This window comes from Tachyglossus aculeatus, chromosome 9 (genome assembly GCF_015852505.1).
Source record: "Tachyglossus aculeatus isolate mTacAcu1 chromosome 9, mTacAcu1.pri, whole genome shotgun sequence".
Taxonomy (NCBI): Eukaryota; Metazoa; Chordata; class Mammalia; order Monotremata; family Tachyglossidae; genus Tachyglossus; species Tachyglossus aculeatus.
In genome coordinates, this window is record NC_052074.1 from 52,492,660 (window position 1) to 52,517,746 (window position 25,087).

The 25,087-nt window shown below is 40.1% G+C and overlaps 1 protein-coding gene across 5 annotated transcripts in view; it reads left to right on the forward strand.

The window, feature by feature from the left end:
• The window catches only part of B3GALT1 (beta-1,3-galactosyltransferase 1), a 354,820-nt gene that overhangs the window by 122,819 nt on the left and 206,914 nt on the right, over window positions 1-25,087 (forward strand). For 3 of the 5 annotated variants that reach the window (XM_038751646.1, XM_038751643.1, XM_038751647.1), the window contains exons 3-4: window positions 12,621-12,700; window positions 23,430-23,474. The gene's annotated coding sequence lies outside the window, so the exon portion shown is untranslated. Of the gene's footprint in view, window positions 1-12,617; window positions 12,701-23,429; window positions 23,475-25,087 lie in introns of all 5 variants that reach the window. The other 2 variants (XM_038751644.1, XM_038751648.1) reach the window with 1 other exon arrangement.

Genomic DNA, 25,087 nt, shown 5'->3' on the forward strand with positions numbered 1-25,087 from the left:
TAATTCTCCCTAAAAGTAAAGAATATCCTCCTATTTTGGGTTGTAAATCTTCTTTAGAGTAAAACATTTTTCTGATTGCCTGTCTGCATTCAACACTGATTGGACTGTCCTGCCCCCGGTCATGAGAAGGGAACAGAAAAAGCCAACATATGTCACTTACCTCACTGCCCCTACAAGTTTACCAAAAACGCTGTCTAACCCATGGACAATAGGCCAGTCAATCAGTTGTATTCATTACGCACCTACTTTGTGCAGAATACAGTATTAAACATTTGGAACAGGACCAAAGAAATAAGTTGCATGATCTCTGCCCTCAAGGAGCTCACAGTGTATCAGGAGAGGCACATATGCAATTATTCATAGATGAGAGGAAAGGGAATTTGGGAACTAGCAGCCCATTTGCCCTGTCTTCTATTTTTCCAGTCAGTGCCTTCCAAATGCTTTGAGTACCTACAATATTGCTCCGGGTCCTTAAAAGCTGTCCGGTTATCTAAAGTGACCATGAGGGTCATTCAGTTTCCCTTATGATCACCACTGTACAAACTTCTTATTCCCTGTCCCTTTCTTCCCCATTTCCAAGTATCATACTACATTGGGAGCCCAGGAACATATTTATCAGTTCTCTCTTCTTCGATGACCATCTCTAGTCCTCCAGTTTGCCAAGGAGAAGTTTTTCCAGACGTGGTGGGAATTTTAGTTAGCCCACTATGCATGTAGGGCAAGAAGGGCATGGCAGGAGAACCATCTCTAGTTCTATAAATCACAGCTGTGTGATTTGAGAAAAGAATATTCCCCTTGTGCTTTTGTGGTGACTTGTATTAACGTGAATTCAAATAATTAATATGCTAGGGACTCAAACACAACCCAGTGATATTCTACTGTGAAATCTTTCCAGCATAAAAAATGAAAACTCCCTAAGCCTTATAGCCCCATTCTACAGTGGTTTTTTTTTTTTTTTTTCCTCTGAATAAAGCATTACAGCATCAGGCTGGAGTAGTATTCCAATTTTTTTAGCACTCATTTGCATCTTGTCTTTGCATGTGTTGAAACAATCTGTGTGCGATTTGGAGGCAAAGGTCGTATTCCTGTAGACTATCTGGGCTAGGAAGGAACAGCATTTTCATTGTTAACAAGCTTTTAGTTGGCTTCCACTGTATACAAAGGCAAGCTATCTCCTGTCATGATGATCAGGAATTAAGACAGACACTTGACATGGACACAAGCAGGAAATATGTACAAAGATTGAGCCACAAAATAGAAATTCTTATGATATGGTATTTCTGTCAACTTTAACAGACCACAACTAATATCTTCCAGCTCCCGGCCTTTCTGTAGGAGGATACCCTAACCATCCCTGAGAAACTGTGTGCCCTATTCCTAAAGACATCCTTGAACATCCTTTTCCTTCATTCAAGCTCCAGAGGAAGGTGTGACTGAAAAGACTAATATGCCATTTAGCAGTCCTTTCTGTATAACATTCACGTAAAACCTGTGCTTTAGACTGCAACTAGAACCAGCAGCTACAATATCTGGTGGCATTTGTGAGTGTGCCTCTCTGATTCACCTGCCCAAGACCTTTGCTCAGAAAGTCACTTCTTATTGATTGTTGCTTGCCAGATCTATTGGTCAGTATTCCACAATATTTCCTAGTATTCCACAAACTATTCTTTATAGTTTTACCTCATTCCCTTCCAGCAGTTTTTCTTCTCATAGATACCTTAGCGCATAAACATTAACATAGATGCCGCGCACAAGCAGTTCCAAATTTTTTTCAAAAGTTCACTGGTTGGTGAGTTATATTGTTGATTATTAATTTCTCTACATGCGTAGGTCAGAACAATATTAATAAAGCATGTAGGTTATCTCCCAGACTAAGGCTGATGATGGTGTTTTGTTTATAAGTGTGAAAGATCCATTAAGTCAAGAGTGCTTGAGGAACAAATGAATTATGACTGCCTTTCCTCTCGTTCAAGAAATAATAAAAGTGTTCCCTAGCTCTAAGATATTCATCATCATCAAAAAAAGCATTTATTAGGCATCCACCTGCTCTTGGAGCAGTACAAACGTGACAGGAAAAGGATGGCATAGCAACTGTTCAAAATGCAATTTTTTTTTTTCCTCTTGGATGGATTTAAACAAGGTGACCCATTTAAAGTAGGCTTTATTCAGTGTGACATGGATTTAAAGAGGCTTTATTTTTAAAAAGGCCAGTGCTGTGGTTAACTCTGAAAATGATTCATCTCTTTGACTGGACAGACCTTAGTAGGTGTTTGGTTCTAATTCATTCCTCAAGGCAAATCAACAGCTACTCATACAGTTTAGATGACTGACTATCTGATTTTTAAAGATCTTCAGGAAAGAAGGTTTCCATAACTGTATTCTAGTACTGAGACACCCGTAGAAGCAGCGTATTCTTGGGCAATCCAACATTCTTCCTAATAAACTATTTATTTCTCCTCATTCGGGGTTCTGTAGAGATGAGCAGCATGGTCATGTGGAAAGTACACAGAATTGAGAACCTGGAGACTGGGATGCTAATCCAAGTTCTAGCTCCAGCACTTTCCTGCTTCATAACTTTGGATAAGTTCGTAACTTCTCCTGTAACATAATTTTCATGGCATAGTGGATAGAGCACACACCTGGGAGTCAGAAGGTCATGGGTCCTAATCCCGGCTGCAACACTTGTTTGCTTTGTGGCCTTGGGCAAGACACTAAACTTCTCTGTGCTTTTTATCTCATCTGTAGAATGGGGATTAAGACTGTGAGCCCCATGTGGGACGGACTGTGTCCAACCTGATTTGCTTGGGTCCACCTCAGCACTCATTACAGTGCCTGGCACATAACAAATACCATAATTATTATTAAAATACCTGTCTCCCCTCTTAAGAATGTGAGTTCCATGTGGGACAGGGTCTGTGAACCATCTGATTATTTTGTATCTTCCCCGGGACTTTGCACAGTGCTTGGCACATAAATGCTTCATTATTATGAAGAACTGTTCTTACTTCGTAGGTCAAATTTTGCTAAGGACCCAATTCTTTCAGATTTTCTGCAGCTTTTTCCCTTGTCTTTTTAATCTGTAATTCTTTTGGACCGTCTCTGCAGTCTCTCCTCAGCCTTTTAAAATATGGTGTTCAAAACCTGCTTATATATTCATTAAAAAAATGGCACCACTAGATAAGCCTATCAATAAGTATTTGAGTGCCAACTATGTGCAGAGCACTATTCTAATCCCCTTGGAGACCTCAACCGATATAGGAAACAATCCCTGCCAACAGGGACCTTATATTCTAATGGATTCCTGCATACAGATGGTCATGAAAAGGCTGATGACCAAAAATCTACATGGTCCCTTTCAGTGCTGAGGCAGTAGCTACTTTCCGAGAGAGGCTTTCTGGTACTTGAGCTTTCCTGAAACCATCACTCAAGGAGAGTGATCCTTCTCCCAATTGCTGTCTGATGGGCTGGTTGTGTACCTACAGTAATTTCCCAGTACTCTGCTTTCTTATATAATGGCATTTAAGTTCTTACTGTATGTTCAAGCACTGTACTAAGTGCTGGGGTAGATACAAACTGATCACGCTGGACACAGTCCCTGTCCCAGGTGGGGCTCACAGTCTTAATACAAGTGCTTAGTACAGTGCTCCAAGCGCTTAGTGCTCTGCACACAGTGAGCGCTCAATAAATATGATTGAATGAATTTTACAGAGTACAACAGAGTTTTTTGTTTTGTGGGGTTTTTTTAAAATGTTATTCAAGCACTTAATATCTCAAACACTGTTCTAAGTGATGGGGCAGATACAAATTAGGTTGGATCCAGTCCCTGTGCCAAATTGGAATCACAATCTAAGTAAGAGTTGGAAGGATTGTTTATAGACTGTAAGTTGTGGGCAGGGAATGTGTCTGCTAACTCTTTAGTATTGTTCTCTCCCAGGTGATTAGTACCTTGTTCTGCATGTTGTAAACTCTTAAAAAAATACCGTTTACTGATTGATTTTACAGATGAGGAAACTGAGACGGCTTCCTTAAAAACTTAGAACAGTGCTCAGCACTTAGTCCTTGGCACATAGTGCTTAAAAATGCCATTATTATTATTATTATTAGAGAAGTTAAGTGACTTGCCCAAGGTCCACACAACAGACAAGAGGTGGAGTTGGAATTGGAACTCAGGTCCTCTAACTCCCAGGCCTGTGCTCTTTCCACTGGGCCACGGTGCTTCTCAATTGTAAGATTGCGTTGATTAACACCGTGCTTCAATTTGTTCAAAACTTGTATTCTGCTCTTCCTCAGTAAGTGAACATCACTATGCAACAGCTACTTAGGCATCCCATTGTCATCTGTTTTTCTTATGTGTCCCACCCGGCAGGGTTGTATAAAATCGACTGTGGTCCACAGCTTCAGTACTGCTAATCCTGGCCTGATGTTTGATTTGAGTATTATTCCCAAGTGATGCTGATGAAACTGCCCAAGTAGCTACGTATCCAGGGCCCATGGCTCTTTAGAAGGTTTGACACCACTACGGTGGTGGTATCTATAAGTGCTTAGAGTATGGGTCTGGGAATCCAGGAGGTCATGGGTTCTAATCCTGGCTCCGCCACTTGTCTGCTGTGTGACCTTGAACAAGTCACTTCACTTCTCTGTGCCTACATCAGGGTAACAATGCAGCACCAGAAGATGTGGTCTGGATCGGATGCAGAACCAGAGATGCTATGGATGGAACTCCACACAGGCCACATGCGTGAAGTTGGCACTGGATGTCTAGTGTGTCTCAAACAGAACCATAATTAAAATATAAATTTCTATGGAAGTATTTGGGAAAAACACCCTTCCCTAGTGATGACAAGCTGGAAGCTGCAAGTGGGCTAGCATCTTAACTAATGAAAAGTGAAAGAACTGGTGGAACAGGAGTGATTTTAAAGAGGCTGGACCGTATAAAGATTTTTAATGAAATAGATTACAATGGAATTTTCTTAAGAGATGATCATCTCTTCTGAAGCGCATTCCTTTCACATTGGTCCTCAGTTCAGCCCTTTTACAATTTATTCTAAATTATTGTTTGTCTTCTTTACAATGTAAGCTCCTTGTGGACAGAGTCTATTGGTTATTCTGTGTTTCCCAAGCACCAAGTACCATGCACCATACCAAATGGGTGCTCTGTCAATGCTGCTGTTACTATTGAAGGAAGATTTTCAGTCAGTATGGTTATTTTACCTTGAAAATTCCATTGTTTTCTTGAGATTCAGTCACTTGTGAATAATATTTTTAATTTTGCTTTACTACTCTTCATTAGTCAAGTCATTACAGCTCACTGGATAAAAAGCTTTAACACTTGTATTCTAGTACTTTCAGTGATATATAATGTCTCTAGACTCAGGGGAGGGAGAGTAAGGAGTTGAATTTAGATTGCATTGACATTTCAACACTTTGGAAAGAGGTTTGATGTTTTACTTGGTGGTGTTTCATCATGCAGTAATGGTAGTCTTCCAGAATGAATTCGGATTGTACTTCAGATAGAGGAAAATGATAGCAAGTGTATTCTTGTGCAGTCTAAACTCTAGTGCCATGCAAATTATGAAGCTTATGGAATGGAGTGGGTTTTTAAAAAGTATTTTGTGTTGAAACTGCTTCAGTAAAACACTATACTGTTGCTTTTTAGCTTTGATGAAAAATCTATACCTGCTACTTCAACACTAATGGACATAACATATAATGGGAGAGTAAAAGTGTGAAAGATGCAATTCATCTGCCAGACGCTTGTTAAGCTTGGAAATCAATAGGATACTTATTCACTAATGTCTCACCGTAGTCTCTGAATGAAACTTCCAAAGAAAGGCAAAAAAGATTAAACAAGGTAATAATTAATCCTAATATAGGAAAAGATAACTACTTGTTGACAAATTGCTAGTGCCACTGTAGTAAAAATTGATGATAAATTGGATGCCATTCTGTAAAATAGGTTAATCGTTTTAAACTCATGCCTGCTAAGTCAGCCTCTGTTTTTTTTCCCTAAGGTATTCATATGATTTGAATTTCAAAGAGCCTTAGCTGAACCAATTTTTCTTATACTGTTTAATAAGGATTTAGACTAGAAATAAGTGCACTTCTTATATATTTTTTGTCTTTGTAATCAAGTCCGAAAGTAGGCAAATCAAATCTCCAAGGATGAAAAACTTAACCATTGTATATATTTATGGGTTTCTAGGATGCTTCTAGATGCTTCTGAGCGTGGCTCAGTGGAAAGAGCACGGGCTTTGGAGTCAGAGGTCATGGGTTCGAATCATGACTCCCCCACATGTCTGCTGTGTGACCTTGGGCAAGTCACTTAAGTTCTCTGAGCCTGTTACCTCATCTGTAAAATGGGGGTTAAGACTGTGAGGCCCCCGTGGGACAACTTGATCACCTTGTAACCCCCCCAGCGCTTAGAACAGTGCTCTGCACATAGTAAGCACTTAACAAATGCCATTATTATTATTATTATTATTATTATTATTATTATTATTAAAAGGAAAAGCTACACAACTAAGCAACTTTCTGAGAGGTAGCATGGCGGATAGAGCACGGGCCTGGGACTCAGAGGACCTGGGTCCTAATCCCTACTCCACCACTTGTCTGCTATGTGAACTTGGGCAAGTCACTTGACTTTTCTGTGCCTCAATTATTTTATCTGTAAAATGAGGATTAAGATTGTAAACCCCATTTGGGACATGGGCTGCATCCAACCTGATTATCTGGTATCTTCCCCAATGCTTAGTACAGTGCCTAGTACATTCATTTCATTTAAACATACTTATTGAGCGCTTATTGTGTGCAGAGCACTGTACTAAGCGCGTGGGAAGTACAAATCGGCAACATATAGAAACGGTCCCTACCCGACAATGGGCTCACACAGTCTAGAACGGGGAGACAGACAGCAAAACAAGTAGACAGGTGTCAATACCATCAGAATAAATAGAATTATAGCTGCATACACATCATTAATAAAATAGGGTAATAAATATGTACAAATAAAATAGAATGCTTCTTTATTGCTGTACTGTAACTTTGCAAGCAGTGCTCTGCACACAGAAAGCGCTCAATAAATAGGATTGAATGAATGAAGATTCTTACAATCAAACAAGGTCAGACCATTAATATAATAAGCTTTTCAGTGACCATAGTGCCAGCAGGTGAGAAGGAAGCCTCACGCCTTGATCATTATGATAATGGTTTTTGTTAAGCGCTTACTATGCACCAAGCACTGGGGCAGATAAAAGATAATCAGGTTGTCCCATGTGGGGCCCATAGCCTTCATCCCCATTTTACAGATGAGGTCACTGAGGCACAGAGAAGTGAAGTGACCCTCCCAAGGTCACACAGCTGACAAGTGGTGGAGCCGGGATTAGAACCCTTGACCGCCGACTCCCAAGATAATAGTGCTTAAGAAGTACCATTTAAAGAAAACCAAAAAAGCCTTTCTGGGCTTAATTCCTCATTTGTAAAATGGGAACAGGATTTCTGGTCTTTCTAAAATAAATTACATTATGGTACTTGTTAAACTCTTCCTATGTGGCAAGCATTAAACTAAGCACATGATAATCAGGTTGGACATAAACCCTGTCCCATATTAAGGCCATAGTCTAAATAGGAGGGAGTAAAATTTAATCCCATTTTATACATGAGGTACTTAAGACACAGAGAAGTTAAATGACTTGTTCTTCTAGGTAGGAGTAGCTTTTTCTACTAGGCCACACTGCCTTTCTGGGCCACACTACTTGCCTATCAGTGACATTTATTGAGTGCCCACTGTGTGTTGAGCATTAGTCAGTGTACTTGGGAGAGTACCTAGGAGTACCTTAAGGAGTTTACAGTCTAATGGGAGAGAAGCCCGGTTTGGGCAGGGATTGTCTCTCTCTATTGCTGAATTGTGCTTTGTCTCTGCTTGGCACATAGTACGTGTTAAATATTGTTATTATTACTAGTACCACCATTGTTATCCCAACTAAATCTATGGCACAGTACTTTAGAAAAGGAGCTGAATTGTTGTTGTTGTTGTTGTTAAGGAGATCTCTGAGTATAAACCCTAATCTCTGGAAAGAGTCTGATTTATGGTACCAACATATCACTTGAAGAGGAGAAAAAGTTGGATATTGGAATTGCAATAGGTCAGGCAAACAGTGGTCTACTTATAGTACAATCAGCCACACAATTATATCTATTATAGATTTCATAAACTTCACAAAAATGCCCATTATTTTCACTTTCTAAAGGAATACTTTAAGGATTGATTTCTGTGGAGCACATTTAGAAAATGTCAACTCAAGAAAGGAAGTATCTCAGCGAAATAGAAGTCATTGAGCAGTATGCTTTCTGAATGATTTTATTTAATTGTTTTTCACACTTTCACACTTCAGTTAGTTATGAAATAAACCCTGCCTTCTCCAAGTTTAAGCATGTACTTAAATATAGGAAGAAGAGGAGGCTGTGGTTTGGTGAACCTGATTCAATTTTTGTTTTATTAGGATCGTGGAGGGAAGTCCAAATAGTTTATAGAACAGTCAGTTCTGCCATATTGATGTTTTAACTTTACTTTTGGCCAGAATGTTTTAAGGGAACTAGAGAGCATTCATCCGACTAGAATGTTTTGGATACATCGGGGTGCAATATCAACAGGAAGGGTTATGTTGATGGTGTGCAGTTTTGGGATGAGTGGATACTACAACACAACGTTTCTTTACCTTAGGACTTCATAAGAATGTAATCCACCTGTGTAGTGGGAGAATTAGGTGAGTGCTTTCCTAGAGGATCCTGAAAATGTCAAGAGGTCAGTTTTGTAGCTCATTCATTGTGGAAGGAAGGTTTTATTTTCACTGTGTACTTCCATTCTTTGCTATAAAATCTGATATTATTTAAACAGCCAAATCCTAAGGGACAGGGGTTACAAGCTGGAGAACATGGTTAGTCTGCTGATTCCTGTGCCAGCTAGAACTATTGTTGCTGCATTATTCAAAGTCAAAAAAGCAAATTACTTAATAATTTTGTGAGTCACCAGTGCTGTAATCACTTTCTTTGCCCTGCTATCTTTCAATCTGAATTTTGACTTTCTTTAAAATTATTGAAGCCATTTTAGGATACAATGGAAATGTATGCTTGTAGGGAGTATATCTTTTTCACTTAAAATGCTCACTGTGATCAGTATTTTTAGCCAAGGCTAAAAGTCAATCCCCATTGCCCTCCATTTCCGCACTCAAAAAACGTTGTTTGATTTTTTTTTTTTACTTTATCCCAGGAATTTCTGCTGCTTTTAAGTTAGGCATTCAATCCAAAATATTTGAGTGCCTACTTTGTGCAAAACACGGCACTCAGGACTTGGTAGAGGTCATCAGACCCAGTCGTCTAGATCCCATGATTCCCATTAAAGAAAAACTGAGTTTGTCCTTTCTACTATAAATATGTGCTTTTCCCATTTTAGCAGCTAGCAGTATAAAAAGGAAGCGATAGCTGTTTTACTCCTAGTCAAAGGTCTTGCTAAAGCTATGTGAATTCAAGTTGTGGGTTCATTGCACCCATCCATTTTAAATTAAAAGGTTCTGTGATCCATCCAGGGTTAAGATCACACATCTGGTCAAAATGACAGTCTCACTAGGTCTATGAACAAAGAAAACAAACTTTATTGAAAATTTCCTTTCAAGGTATTCATAGAATTTTCAGGCTGAGTACTGTGATGCTCATATGAATGTCGCATCAGACAAAGTGGATTTAAAAATGACCCTCAATGATAAAGTTGCAAATACAGTAACTCTGGAAAACAGTTGTTCCGCTGAGGTGCTCAAAATGAGGTGCTTAGTCCTTTTGAGCATTGCCTTATGACAGCATGTGAGTTGTATGAGTATGATATCTTTTTGGAACACAAAAATGTATAACTGAGCTGAAATTCTAAAAGTTGTGTAAAATATATTCTTCTCAAACAGATCATCTCTCTCCATTTCGATTCTCTTTAATAAAAAAACACATATAGCTATAAAAGGCCAATCCTTCACCTACTTGATCTTTCCAAGCCATGGGAAGTTCGGCACTTGTCCCTTTATTTGTGGTGTTGTCACTGCCTCTCCATCCATCAGTTGTGACTCCTAAGGACAATATGTTGCTATGGCACTCTTTGTCTTCCAAAGAATTGTCACATAAATTATCACAATAGTATCACATCCCTTTTAGGCTGGGAGGGACATTACTGCTGTACTGCTGAATTGTACTTTCCAAGCGCTTAGTACAGTGCTCTGCACACAGTAAGCACTCAATAAATACAATTGAATGAATGAATTGCTATTTTTCCACTTTGTGGATGAGAAAATTGAGCCACAGGTGGCATCAATATCTTGCATTTCAATATATTTGTATACATTTTTGGCCCTAGCAACGTCTCATTACACAGATGAGAAAACTAAGGCACGGTGTCGGTAAGTTACGTGCCCAGGATCACATCAGACTTTCGTGAAACACCCCACCTCTCTTTCTTTTCATCCCTTATGACCTTGCCAACTACTATATTGCCGCCTTTATGATTAATTGATTCCCTTAATTGCTCTCTCATCCTTTTTCTCTTAACTGCTTCCTGGTTCTGCTCATCTTTCCCCAATGGTGTAAAGTACTCACATCCTCTTTGCTTGCTCCCTTGCCAAATAGTAAGAAGAGATGGTATCTCCCTGCTATTTGATACACTATCCAGGGGAGAATTTGGGGCCTAATTACGTCTGATCTGCATTATCTCTGTGTTTTAAATCATACTTTCTTCCCAGTTGCTTCTTTTTCCCCAAGTTTGGTTTCCAATTAAAAGCGACAGACCTTATTCCATAAGGAAGTATTCCTGTATGCTGAAGTCCAAAGAGCAGTCTTCCCCTCTTCCTCTCTACTGTAATAACTGAAACCATAACTGCTTGATAATCCAGTATTCTTTGAAATATGGCTAAAGTATTATCCCTCTATTAATAGAAATAAATTAATGCATACATATTTCTGGTGGAAATGATAGTGTGGGTATTCTGGTAGTTTGTTCTTGAACAAAGTGAGGTAGAATTTTGAAATCTCTGAAGGTTCTTTCTTCACAGCAAACAGAGAAAGCTTAAATTCTGACTAGTGTACTTTCTTCCCAGGCTTGATGCATTATTTGTAAAAACACCAGTAGACCCAACTTTGACAATGTAGGCAGAGAGATATTCTTTGGGGATTTTACAACTATTTCAATTCCCTCTGCCAGGGACAAAACAGCGGAGAGATGCTGCAGGAGAAATAAGGCTTTGAAGCCAGAGTCTTCAAGGATTTTTCTTCCTTTGAAATTAATCTTGCCCATCGCGAAGCATGTGTTCGATGAATATCAGAATTGACCTGGTAATTTTGGACTCCCACATTAGTAATTCATGATGTTCCTTCTTTTTCACTCGTAAAAGGAAAGGTGTGAACATCGAATATAGTCTAGAGCCACAGCCTTTAGGCAGATATTACCCTTTAGTTTCCAATTTATGCAGTATAAAGAATTTGGTTGAGGGCAGGAAAATGTGTCGGTTTAAAGCCCTGTCCACTGAGAGAAAGAGTGTGGAGATGCTCTTTAAGTGAAAGCTTGCTGATTGAACAGGCTCTAGAAAGGCTGAAAAGTGTACCTGCAAGTATTTAATATTTACTCCCATTATTCATAGGGAAAGAATATGGAAATATCTGCTTTTGCCTAAGCTAAGTAAATCCCAGAGTCTGTACTTACCCTCTGGAATTTTGAGTCTGTAGCTCTAGAACCTCCATTACTGAGTAGTGGCAAACTTTCCTCTGTTAATAAATTAACCGAGTCTAGCCCAGTGAATTTAACATTGGTTGCAGGGAAAAATCTCACAAAATGTTTTAAGTGATAGGAGAATAAAGTACATTTTGATTAAGGATTACTAGGAAGGATTCAGGCAGCGGAGGTCAAGCTTAACGAACCTGCTGAAGTTCTTTGAAGATATTACTGCCATGATGGATGAGTGAAATTCTATGGATTTAGTATACATAGATATGACAAGGTTATCCACCAGAGATTAACGACGATATAGAAGACGTGGCCTGGAAATAAATAGAGGATTGGACAGAAAATACATCAGGAAAAGTAGTTTAGCCCAACAGGGGTGGGGAAATTAAGGTTGTTGTCTGAAAGCTATAAGAAATAGGATTGGGTCTGCAGGTAGGTATCAGTGATTTTTTTTTTTCCACAAATAGGAAAAAATTTGTAACATCTGATTTGGGATATCCTGGCCATTACTGGTTTATTCTCAAAATTGGGAATAAACTGCAACAATGCCCCACTTTCTATTGCTCCCATCTAAACGCTTTTCTGTATTAGCATTATTGAATTTTAATGCAGTGGACTCGGTAGCGGTGCACCAGTTTTCAAGTGCAAGTGCTGGACAGTGTGCATGCATTTCTGGGCACTCGGGCCCTTGTGCAGCACCAATGCAAACAGGTATTGTGTTTTGCATTGGAATTAGTTACTCCTAAATAGATGTTAGGGGACATCATGACCTCGAAGCAAACCTCTGCTATGACTGAGGGGAATATATCGTTGACATGCAGCAATCGGGTGATTTTTTTTTTCCTTTCTTTTTTTTTTTTTCCTCCAGCAGAGTCCGATGCTGCAAGTAGCCGAAGTTGAAGAGTTTAAGGCTGGCTATTAAATTCGATTTGCCGAAGTGTCTGGAGTCAGGTGAGCACCAAATCAATGCATACAGAGATTTTAGTGGAAAACCTTTTTTTTTTTTAAAAAAAGTATACAAATGTTAACATTTAATTGCTTAAATTCAGTACCTTATTGGTCCACATTTACATTTCTATTTGTTTATGAAAGTTTTAGAGTTGATTCCTGTGCATTCATTGCTTTTTAAAAATAGATTCCCTACTGTTTAGGTAATTTTTTGGAATTGGGGGAATGTATTAATATGTTCTACATTTTTCCTATGGGAAATAATGCTTCATTTTCAGTATTCCATTTAATGATATTTTCAGGGAACCCATTAGAAGTGCTAATCAGAGTTTTTCAGTATTGACAAGTACATTGTAATGTAAAACAAAGAGGATACCAGTTTGCAAACATTTTCTAATATTTGATGTAAAGCCACCTTGGTGAATGGAGGTAGAAGGTTTCATTTCAAAATAAGGCGAGTGAGTGAAATAGATTAGAGAACTCTGGATTCAGTGTTTTAGGAAACAATTAAAGATAATTATAAAAACCATTTAACAAGCAAAGAAATCAATTGGAATCAAAGTGTAGAATAATTCAGGGAACACTAATGGTTCAGCCCTCTACCCAAAGTCATAATGCCTGCATTTATCTGGTGATTTTAAACTCAGATGTATATTCAGAGGTGCTTATGTTGAATATGTTGATGAGTGATATGATTTATCAATATAAAAAAATAGATTATCACATTTATCTTCATAATCTTCCCACCCACATTTTATAGGGGGACTAATTGAGGGCATAAACAGGGTAAGTGGCTTGCCCAGGTTCACGCCATTTATGCAGTAAGAACCTGGACTAGATTTGTTCACTCTAGGCAATCCTACTTAAGTGAAACAGACACCTGCAGTGAACCGTGCTTTCTCCCTGGGCTCTTGAAGACAGTTCCTAGCTCTTTCTCAGGCAGGACAGAAAAAAGATGAAATCAAAATCAGAAAAGTGTCAGTAGGTTGAACCAAATAGACTCTTTCACTTATTAAATGTTTACATCATCTGTTAGAGGGGCACTTTCTATTTATCAGCTACGTTATTCAGCACATTGGGATGACTTAATTACGAATATTGAATATTAGACATACAAGGAATCTCATTTACTGTCTCAGAGCACCAAGTGGTAAGAATCCTGAAGGAGTTAACATACCTCCCAGAGTGTCGTTTACCATCAGGGAATACTGAAGGGTGGTATACAATATGCATAGCATGTAACAGTTGATTGTATTTGAGTGCTCACTGTATGCAGAGCACTATACTAAGCACTTGGGAGAGTACAATATAATGGAGTTGGTAGACACATTTCCTGCCCTCAGTGAGCTTACAGTTGGTATATATGGCAGTATTTGAAGGTTGTGGTTCAAATTCTATATTGAAATAGAGGCTGGTTCCAATTGACTGCAACACACAAAATAGGAGTTATGCACATATTCAACATGGCCTGGGATTTGTAGCCTCAATTTGACATTATATCCAGTCATTGCAAGGAAGACAAGCCCTTCCGCACACCATATTCCATTTCCTCCACCTCTGCTGTGCCACTTCAGAACTGGTTTTTTGCAGGCCGAGTGCTTTGCTGAATTAGTCAGCTGCCATTTGGGGCAAAGAGGTGTGGCTAGCATTTGGGTTAGCCCCTGAATCCAGATTGGGATTCCTGCTCCCCTTCATTCATTCATTCAATCGTATTTATTGAGTGCTTACTGTGTGCAGAGCACTGTACTAAGTGCTTGGGAAGTACAAGTTGGCAACATATAGAGATGGTCCCTACCCAGCAGTGGGCTCACAGTCTAGAAGGATCCATCTCTCCCCCTCCCATCTGTCATCTTCCTGTCCCATTTCTTCTGGAAGTGGTGGTGCTGGCATATGTCTTGAGTGAAAGCCACATATGTTCTTGGCTTAAATAATAGTGCAGGGTGGGTGAAAGCTGAGATGCTAGGTGGAGAGGGCCATGTTTGAAGCACACGGAGGTCAATTAGCCTCTAGGAATAGTGGAGAAGAATGGCAGAGACTGGTGGGAAGTGATCTTCATGACTTTTTAATTGCCTATAAGGGCTCAGTCTTCTTGTCAGGATTGGTTCTGGAGCAGGAGCCCAAACAAATTATATTTAGGATTTTTGGAAACCCACCACACAATGCGATGGTTCATCATACCCTCACATATTCAAGGATTGTATTATCTAAACATCTGGGGTCTGTCTGTATAATCAATCATATTTACGTGCTTACTGTGCACAGAGCTGTAATAATACTGTACAGTTTGTGCAGTGTGACAGAGTTGGTAGGCATGTTCCCTGCTCCCAAGGAGCTTACAGTCTCCAGAACTGTATAGCAGTTGAACCCAGAGGAATATTTTTTTCAAAGAGAAATAACTCATAATGGGCAAATATAGGAACCTTCTAAATTTCTGGAAATGGTATGGAAAGGAGTGGCGATTGAGCAGCAGAAGGCAACCAGTGAAAGTATCTGCTGCACTGCTGGCACCCAGGAAGGGACACTTGATAAAGGATGACTCTAAGATTTGACATTTTTTTTCCTCTCCTATCTCTAGAGAAAAGATCACAAAGCAGCAGATCACTAGAGCAAGGCCCCGTTTGCAATGAAAAATTAGAAAGATGAACTAGTAAAGGAGATTTTTATAATAACGTGGATGTATTTCAATCAGGAGGGCTGAAATAAACCCCATGATGTATGTAGGAAATTGGCAGATGCTGTTGTGGACACTAGACACTATTTCAAAATTTCCTGAAAAATAAAAAATTTGCCCTTCTTTAAGAGATGGAGAAAGGGCAGACATTAGCTCATCCCTAACATGTTGGAAGATATTCAAGCAATCAATTTGTAACCCCAAAGGAGAGCAATCAATCAATAGGGCTTTCTAGGTTTTAGGAAGGGAGGGAGAAAGGACCTGGGATGAGTTAACCTCAAGAAGAGAAGACTGAGTGGTAGCAATGGTTTTCCAGGATCTGAAGGGCTTTTAGAGGGTGGTGCTGACCATTTGGTCTGTGTTGTCCTCTAAGGACCAAATAAGGACAACTGTGCTTGAATCAGAGCAGGACAGATGGTTTCGAGCATGAACAAGAGCAAGTAGATTAAACACTGGAATTGTACTCCAGTGTCTGCTAATTCTGCTGCATTGTATTCTCCCAAGTGCTTAATTAATAATAATAATAATAATAATAATAATAATGATAATAATAATAATGCTATTTAAGTGCTTACTATGTGCCAAGCACTATTCTAAGCGCTGGAGCAGATACAGGGTTATCAGATTGTCTCACGTGGGGCTCCCAGTCTTAATCCCCATTTTATAGATGAGGTACTGAAGCACAGAGAAGTTAAGTGACTTGCCCAAAGTCACACAGCTGAGAAATGGTGGAGCCAGGATTAGAACCTGCAATCTCTGACTCCCAACCCTATGCTCTTTCCACTAAGCCACACTGCTTCTCAAATGCTCTAAATGATCAACACATAGTAAGTGCTCAACAAATACTATTGATTGATTTTTGCTACCAGTGAGGAATTTGGAGTCTCCAGTCTTCACTGTTTCCAAAGGGGAACAGATAGCCATTTACCAAAAATGGCTGTAGTCACCTGCTCAGAAGCAGAGGACTGGAGCAGATTGTCCCTTTTACATCTGATTCCTTGGTTCTGGGGCCTGTTAAAAAGTGCTTACCAGATCCATCAACCAAGCAGTCTGATCAGGAGGCAAAGAAGAATCTTTTTTTTTTTTTAATAATGGTATTTCTTAAGCACTTACTATGTGTCAGACATTGTACTAAGCTCTGGGATGGATACAAGCTAATCAGGTTGGACACAGTCCATATCCCACATGGGGCTCATGGTCTTAATCCCCATTTTTCATATGAGGTAACTGAGGCACAGAGAAGTTAATTGACTTGCCCAAGGTCACACAGCAGACAGATGGTAGAGCCAGGATTAGAAATCGGGTCCTTCTGATTCCCAGGCCTGAGGTCTGTCCTCTGGGCCACAGTGTTTCATTTTTTCTGTGATATTTTAAAGCCCTGACTTTCAGAAGCAGTTTTAGGTCATAAAAGCATCCAAAATTCGACCACTCACCCCACCCTCAGAGCCTTTCTAAAATTGAATCTCCTGCAAGAGGTCTTTCCCAACAAAGCTCTCCCCACCGCATCGACACTGCACTTGGCTGTCTACCCTTAAGCACTTTGGTACTCTTCCCAGCCCCTCCAGCACTTTTGTACACATCCTTATACTCTATTATTTCACCTAGCTGTAATTAATATGTCTTCCCTTCTATACCCTGAGCTCTTTGTGGGCGGGGAATGTGTCTACCAACTCTTCAAATTGTACTCTCCCAAATGCTTTGTATAGTGTTCTGCATTCAGTAAGTACGATTGATTGATAATCATTGTGGTATATGTTAAGTGTTTACTCTATGGCAAATACTGCACTGTGCACTGGGTTATATATGAGATAATGAGCTCAGACACAGACCCCAACCCTGCCCCACATGTGCTCACAGGTCTATCCACAGAGGTTTCATACTTAATATTCCTCTTTGTTGGGAGCCCTCTGGTCTAAAAGAGAGCTCCAAATTAATTAAAATGATATCTTGGCAACCTTTCTGCTCTTCCTTCTCCACTTTCCAGTATAGCATAAATGGGAGATAACAGATAACATCAGCTTGGTAATCACAGATCACATTACGTTTTTGAGTAGTGAATCTATTTTCCCAAAAACCCTGTACTTCACATCCAACAGTCCACCACTCTGCCCACCTTCAAAGCCCTCCAGAAATCACATCTGCTTCAAGAGGTCTTCTCCAACTAATTCCCCCACACTATATCAGCTATGATCCTGGTATTGTACCCCTTAAGCACTTAGATACTCACCCAGCCCCACAGCCCTTAGGTACACACTCTTACATTCCATTATTTCATCAAGCTGTGATTCATTTTAATGTTTTTCTTATGTAGACAGAAAGCTCAGTGTGGTCAGGGATCATGTCTAGCAACTCTGTTGTGCTTTCCCAAGCACTTAGGACAGTGCACTGCACACAGTAAGTACTTATTAAATACCATGGATTGATTTTGAATTTGTCCCAGGTGAGAAACATGACACTCCTGCTAAGTGACACAGTTTATGAACTTAAATATTGGATTTCACTGAACAAAATTTGGGATACTTTCTTTGAGAAATACCATATGTGCTCTGCACACGGTAAGCACTCAATAAATATCAATTATAATGATGAGGTGTTTGTGTCAATTTGATCATCAAAGTCAAATACAATCTTTGTCAAAATTTGGTTGTCTTCAAACAAAGGACATATAACTCAAATCCAAAGCGACAGATCCAGGAGAATATATCTGTGAAAACTAGTTCTTTCCACCCAAAGGAGTGACTGGATTGAATGGGCAGATTTTTAAAGATAATTTTGTAATTGGAAAATCCATTTTGACCTTGCTTTACAAGCAGCAAATCTCAGACCAACCTGATGCTGGCAAGGAGATAAGCCAGATGATTTTGGTTTTCTAGTACTACCTTTGAGCCCACCCCAGAATCCTAGAGCACATCTACTTGATTGGCCAAGGATTTGGGGGGCTCTTCCATTTCCCAGCCTGCTGCTGCCCTCAGAACAAGCTCAGGGCAGTCTCCATCATCCAGGAAGGGTTGGGGGGAATGTTGGGATACAAATTCATTGGGGAGTAGGTGTCAAGTTAGGTAAACTCCTGGGTCAATGAGAAGACCGTCAAGAGGAGCAGGGTGGCCTAGTGGAAGGAGCACATGCCTGGGAGTCAGAGAGCCTGGGTTCTAATTCTGTCTCCACCACTTGTCTGCTGTGTCACCTTGGTCAAATCACTTAACTTTTCTGTGCCTCAGTTCCCTCATCTGTAAAATGGGGATTAATACTGTGATCCCCATGTATGGATAGGGACTGTGTCTAACCTGATTATCTTCTATCTACCCCAGCGCTTAGTACAGTGTGTGACTTGTAGTAAGTACTTCACAAATATCATAAAAAGAGGATGAAGTCTCAAGGCAGACCCAGACTATGTGGTTGAATCAGATAGATTCCCAGGGGCTGCTTCAAAAACCTCTTGCAAGCAATGTATGGGTTATCAGGGCAGTTTTTAAGTGTTTTAAATAGGTACAGAGTTCCTAGAGAAAAAGGAAAAGTATATAAGGAAGAAAAGAATAGGCAGAGTGATTGGGGAGTGTCTCTGGATTAATCATTCATATTTATTGAGCACATACTGTGTGCAGAACACTGTACTAAGTGTGTGGGAGAGTACAATATAACTGAATTGGTAGACGTTCCCTGCCCAGAAAGACCGTTTCTGCCAACAGACCACCCTTAACTCAGGCATGGGTCCAGGCCAGTGCTTGAAACCTACTGGGGCCAGTGATCTGTTGAGAACATGTGGTGCAGAGGAGAGGTGAGTGGCAAGCCAGTGAGCAAAGTGTTAGTTTGGATGTTGGCAGAGAGCTGAAGTTTCGGCATGAGGCTTTCCAGTTTCAGACTGGAAGTGCAGGAGGATCTTAGAGGAGGGAGAGGCTGTAAAGTTGGAAAATTGGAGTCAGAGATTAATGAGGGGCCCTGATCCTATAGGACGAAACTGGTCAATTTAATTTCCATGGAAGCAGGAGGTAAGCAAAACTTGATATTTGTCAGGGCTTCATTACGTCTTTTGACCCCAACTTGAGTCACGTTAACAAGCTAAAAGTGCTTGGCCTTGGCTCTGGTCGCAGGGGCCACAACCTTTTGGTTAATTCTGATAAATCAAGAAAACTGTACAACCAGAGATAGAGGGATAAGTTTACTTTGGGACAAAAAGCAAGAACAAATACAGGATGGGGAATGAATGACTAAATATAAATACAGCCAAAAGGACCTGGGCATTATAGCCTTCCACAAGCTGAATAAGTCAGAAATATATTGCTGCTATTTTAAAAGCTATTATAGTGCTCAGATGTATTGACATTTATGAGTCAGGACATAATCCTTCTGCTATTTTCTACATTTGTAGTGTCCTTATTATAACTGGGTCCAGGGACATGGGATTTTTAAAAGGACGTAGGGAAACGGAGAAGGAAAGCAAGAACAATTATTAAAGGGATTAAATTTTTTTCCAACAATATTGGGAAAAGCGGCTAATATGCCCATTTTCCAGTTGAGGGAACCAAAACACAGGGTCAAGTGATTTGTTTAAGGCCCCCATCACAGATAGGTGTCACCCAGTAAGATTAGAAATACAATTTGATTTCCATTCATGAGAGTTTCCTGCTAGAGTTTATTAATCTTTCTGTGCACAAAGAGTAAAGGGATTGTGGTTGTTTAGTTTGAGATAGAAGTTTATGGAATGACAGTAGCTGCCTCCTAGTTGTATGAATGAGATTTTAGCCAGTTGTTCTCTACGTTCCCAAAAAAGGGTTTAGCAAGAACATAAGGGTTTATTTTGAAGCAGAAGTTTTGGTTGGATATGAAGTAGGACCTTTTTATTGTAAGATTAGAGTTACCATAGTGTTCTTGAAGATGGTGCCACTGATTGTCAGATGTCAGCATGGAAAGATTGTCCTTTGCCTGTGCTATGTCATGTACACTAATCTGTGTTCTGACCTGTCTCTTAATGTTCCCAAAGCTTCTCCTCAAGGAGAGCAGTTCTGCCCTGGATTGTCACATGCCAAGCTCTTGGCTGCTGTTGTCTCCCAAGAACCTACTTTTTGTTTGAGGCTGTGTTTCATTATGTCATTGAACTGTTTGCTCTCTTCTCGCTATTTGTAAGGGCCCCATTTAAATTAATCATTCAGCAATTGATTAGGTACGCTGCTCTCATCCATTCTCCTCATACATCCCTAGAACAGATTCCTGAAAGAGGTTAGAAAGTCGCTATACCTGGTGACCTCAAGGGAAAAAGACACACCTATTTTACTTCTGTGGTTTAGTCATTCACTAGCCTGGTGGCATGAAGCTGGACCAAACTTCTAGCATTATGAGTCCAATAGACTAAGCTCCCCAATAGACTGTAAGTTGTTATGGACAGGGAATGTGTCTGCTAATTCTGTTGTATTATACTTCCCTAAGCGCTTAGTTCAGTGCTCTGTACATAGTGAACACTCAATAAGTATGATTGATTAATCTGCCAGTCTAGCCATGAATTAACCAAAAAAAAAGGCCCCCAAACTATTCATTCCAGTTATCATTAGCTGGCCAGTGAGTCAGTGCCTTTAAGATACGGGTGAAATATTTTTTTCAAGCTGTTGTTTCATTATCTTTGTACTGATTCAGCCAAAATCAAACAGCTATTGTTCATTGAATTTAGGAAATGTAGACCTCTAAATCAAACCTTTCTGGACAGAAATGGGATTTTTTTTCAATAGAATCTTTTTAGATGCTATCTGTTTTGGAACAGTATAGAATGTGAATCAACTGAGCGATCACTATTTTTCTGTTTCCTTACTTGTAAATTCTAACAGCTAGATGGGGAGGCAGTATGGTGTAATGGGAGAGCTGCAGCCTTTGAAGTTGGGGGTCCCAGGTTCTAGTCCTATCTCTGCCACCTATCTACTGTGTGGCCTTGGGAAAGTCCCTTTACCTCCCCATGCCTCAGTTTCCGTACTTGTAAAATGGGGATAATAATGCCTGAACCCTACCTCACAGGGGTGTGTTGGCGAGCAACTTAAAATACTAATGACAGATGCTTTGCCAGTAAAAGCACCAGTAGAAACTGAGAAGCAGTTTGGTCTTATGGATAGAGAGCCGGAGCCTGGGAGTCAGAAGGACCTGGGTTCTAATCCCAGCTCTGCCACTTGTCTGCAGTGTGACCTTGGGCAAGTCACTTAACTTCTCTGTGCCTCCGTTATCTCATCTGTATAATGGGGTTTGATGGTGAGCCCGATGTGGGACATGGACTTTGTCCAACCTAATTAGCTTGTACCTACCCCAGCACTTAGTGTAGGGCCTCTAAGCTCACTGAAGGCAGGGAATGTGTCTACTGTTGTATTGCATTATCCCAAGCACTTAGTATAGTGCTCTGCAGACAGTAATGAATGAATGGCACATAGCACCTAGCAAATACCATTTAAAATGCTTGGGAAGAAGCCAATCTTAACTGAAGGAGGGAGGTAGTGACAGTCACAGTGGTGAAGTTGTAGGGTCCATTTTAGGAATGCTGGTCTCTATCTGCAAAGAGCAGGCCATGGACTGTGTCCAGCCTGATTATTTTGTATCTACCCTAATGCTCAGAACAGTGCCTGGCAGATAGTAAGCACTTAACAAGTACCATAAAAAAAAAAAACAATGCTGATGGACTGACTCCAAAGTAATAGTCATGGGAAATAAAAATGAGTAAGATTCATAAAATGGGTAGAGCTTCTTGGGCCAATCATTTGTCCAGTTGCTTTTCATTTTTAATCACAGACTAATATATTTTTTTTAAAGTGCTTGAAACATTGAATTTCCCCTTGGCTACCCAAAGTCACACTTATTCTTTTGCAACAGTCTCAGTCAAGGCTTCAGCACTTGAATGTGTTGCTAAAATTCCTTGGGGCTTTATTACTTTTTTTCCTGATTATAAGACAATATGTATCATTAAATATTTATTGAGTTATTATTGTTAAAATGTAAAATCCTTATTTAGAACCTTAGAGGACTTAAAATTCCTTTGAATGAGTCAAAAGATCAGTTTATTACCAGAAGGAGAAAACTTGGTTCTATAAATTTCTATTAAGGTTGCAGACAGTGAGGTACAATATAGACTGTGAGGTACCTGTGGGCAGGGAATGTGTTTAACAACTCTATCATTTGCTCTCAATACCTTGTACAGTGCTCAGCACACAGTAAGTGCTCAATCAATATCATTGATTGATAGTACATAGAAGTTATACTTCCAGAACCAGCCAGAGAGCTTTAGTAATCAAGATTTTAGTTTGACAAGGATAAGCCATGGGAGTTCCTTAGGAGACTTTGTCATAAACTCTCTCCATTTGCCTTAACTGAACTAGGAATTATTGGGGACCAGGCATGAAAGTGTTTTATGAATATGATTTCTCTCTGTCCATCTTATTAGTATCTCTTTCCAACTAAGTTTGCACCACTGGGGGAATTCCTGGAGCTGCCTCCCCACTAATGCCTGAATTTATAATCAATCAATCAGTGATATTTATTGAGGGCTTACTATGTGCAGAGCACTGTACTAAGCACTTGGGAGTGTACATTGGTTAGGATTCAGCTAACAAGCTTCTGTAGATCATTTATTCCTCATTTAGGGGCCTGGATAGCCCTTGGCATGACTTTATGCAAAGCCTCTCTCCTGAGAATGGTTCCCTGAAACGCTCCTGACTCTTAGGAGCTGGAATTGTCGGCTTAGTAGCACAGTCCATTCTCCAAGCAACAAACAGATAGCATGGCTTTCAATGTACCAGAATTACTTGGGAAATATTTCATCCAGATCTTGAATCAGGATGGATGTCAGAGTGTCAGATCTGACCTCATTTTGTGTGTTTTAGGTTTTTTGTGTGTGTTTGTGGATGCAAGGGAAAACATCTAGATTGTGATATTGATGCCCGGGTTGTAAAGATTCCAGGTTTTTTGAGTGTTTTTGTCACCACCCCCTGAAACAGAACTATTTTAGTAAGAAAATATCTTTTTTCTCATCGTGTTTACCTCCACTTCATTTAAACAGCATTTTTTATTTCATGACATGCTTCCTCTCTCCTTCCTCAGCTGCTGTACCATCCAGTCAGAAGAATTACCGTGCATCGTGCTCTGGTGAGTGAACAGAATTTCTGTATCAGTCACATAAATTTCAAAGGTGTTTACAGGTGTGCACTGCATATGTGACATTTCAATTTGCCTCTGGGAGCCCTGCTTCTCGACAGACCTAGATGAATGTGCAGTTCAGGTAAAGCCAATACCGGATGGGTAATAATGCAGGCTAGTCAGCTCATTGTTAAGTACCCAACAGAAGTGGGTAGGTAGGTATTAGCGGTGTTTTGGAGGAACCCGGGGTGGTTAGGATTGCTGGCAGCTGTGTTCCCTGGGACAGAGGAAGGGTCTTGAGTTGGGCAGGGCTGCCCCTTTCTGCCACTTCTGAGGGAGGTCCCTTGCAGATGTTATGGAAGCTGTAAGAGAAAGAAAACCGTGGCTGGTGACTGGTGGCCCAAGAAACCTAGACAGACAACAAAGAGGAAGTCAAGCAAGAATTGTAGCTCCAGGAAGAAAATGGTAGGTTTTGGTTCTTCACATAGCTCCACTCACTCCTGAGGCTAAGGCCAAAGAGGAGCTGCAGTAGCCTAAGGAGGCATGTTTGGCCCTCTGGGCCTAGAGATGCCATAGGATAGAGAATGAGAGTCATTCTCCCTTTCCCCTCTCAAAAATCTGATAGCGGTGCTTCCTGAGGTATAGCAGTTGGAAAAGCACATTTCACAGACCACATTTCGCAGGATTCATTTTCATTTTATTTTCTTTCCTAAATATATAGTCGTCTTTCTTTCCTTCTCTTATTGCAGTATGTTGGGACAAAATGGGTGGAGAGAATGAAAATTGTGATGTTTTACAAGGAATTTGATAGCCAAGGTTTTTTTTGTTTTTTTCCTAAACGAGAGCACAGAATGGTGATTTGGTGTTGAGAGGAGGGTGATGAGCACAGTATAAGTGCTCAATAAATCTCTCCAGGGCAAAATTCAGCAAGGTGCAGGAGGGTAAACTATTTTAGCATTTGCTATTTCCATTGCCCCATAAGATGTAGTATCACTAAAAATTGCATTTATAAAACTTAAACAAGTATGTGCTTTAAGATAATGGGGAACATAGCAAATGCAAACACAGAAATCATGCCATCCCTGGGCAAATCTCTAAAACAGATGCCAGTGCCAAAGAGATTTATAAAGTGTGTGACTAGCAAACCAGGAGAAACATGATAAAGAACCAACTTAGATAATAAATAAATAACAAATACATTAATCATTTTACAGTAACTTTAGAGTTTTAGTTATGAGAGGGTAGGGGCATTGGGGTGAGAGAAGTATTGAGAGGGTAGAAAAATCTGAATGTTATTTCTGAGTCAATCTGTGAAGACTTAGTTGTAAAGGAGCTGGGATTTTGGAGATTTGAATTCATTTCTCCTGGGCATTGTATTTGGCATATATGTAGCACAAAGTGAGCTATCTCAGTTTTTTGGTTGCATTACATCGTAGGCACCAGTGACGTGGGGTACCCTTACCAGCAGTGTTTGAGCACCGTGGGACTTACGACATTGACTTCACACCCGCAATTTTTCAGGCAGGAAGGGTAGGATAAATTGTCCACCCTACTCTGGGATTTGGCAAAGAGCCAGAGATGGAGCCAAATGGCAGCCCCGTAAGCTGGAGCTGGAATCCACT